Below are 925 nucleotides of genomic sequence, written 5' to 3'. Positions count from 1 at the left end.
ACCCCCAAGATTCAATTACCTCCCACTGGGTTCTTCCCACAATGCATGGGAATTGTGGGAGCTACAAGATGAGATTTGGGAGGCGATACAGGACCAAACCATATCAGATTTTATTTTCAAACGCATTTTCTTAAAAACAAATACAAGATGCTTTTTAAAGAAATTATTTACACATATTCCAATTGGCATATATATTTTGTTACCATAAAAAGGTAATATATACATATGGTTGTATACAAAGAAGAAACAGATAGTAGGTTACATATAAAAATGATAAAGGGCTGCAGCTAATTGAGCTAATGGAGTTCCTTTCCTCATGGGGCCCAGCGTGCAATAGCTGCAAACAGCAGCTTCCTTGGTAGTGTATGCAGCCTGTTTCTTGTATGGGTTGCTCTAAGGGACCTTGGAGACAGGCCTTTCAGATGGATGTTCATGTCTCTGACCTTGCACTAACCTCAGTGCAGGCTCCAAATAGGTATTCGAGGTGCCTTTGGAAAGCCCCAGGGTGCCGTGGCCAGGGTTCACATTGGCCAAGTCATCATGTCCATCCGCACCAAGCTGCAGAACAAGGAGCATGTGACTGAGGCCCTATGCAGGGCCAAGTTCAAGTTCTCTGGCCACCAGAATATCCACTTCTCAAAGAAGTGGGACTTTACCAAGTTCAATGTGGATGAATTTGAAGACATGATGGCTGAGAAGCAGCTTATCCCAGAGAGCTGTGGGGTCAAGTACACCCCCAATCCTGATCCTCTGAACACGTGGTGGGCCGTGCACTCATGAGGGCTTCTACTGTGCTGCCGTCTCCTAATGCCCACCAATAAATCCTACTTCCTGTCCACCTTAAAAACAAATGATAAAGGGTAATCACCTCTTGGGAATGAGAATAGGGCTGGTGTGGAAGTGAGTTTTTACTTCTCACTTGACA

General features: G+C 44.6%; 1 non-coding gene across 1 annotated transcript; it reads left to right on the top strand.

Moving 5' to 3' along the window:
* The first annotated feature begins 281 nt into the window (after positions 1–281).
* LOC119618962 (small nucleolar RNA SNORA70) lies at positions 282–415 on the top strand. The gene has a single exon (XR_005235305.1). It is a non-coding gene; the product is annotated as a small nucleolar RNA SNORA70 (small nucleolar RNA).
* The last annotated feature ends 510 nt before the right edge of the window (positions 416–925 follow it).

Source organism: Chlorocebus sabaeus, chromosome 8 (genome assembly GCF_047675955.1).
Source record: "Chlorocebus sabaeus isolate Y175 chromosome 8, mChlSab1.0.hap1, whole genome shotgun sequence".
NCBI lineage: Eukaryota > Metazoa > Chordata > Mammalia > Primates > Cercopithecidae > Chlorocebus > Chlorocebus sabaeus.
Note: the sequence above shows the minus strand (reverse complement) of the source record. Positions and strands in the feature narration are given on the sequence as shown.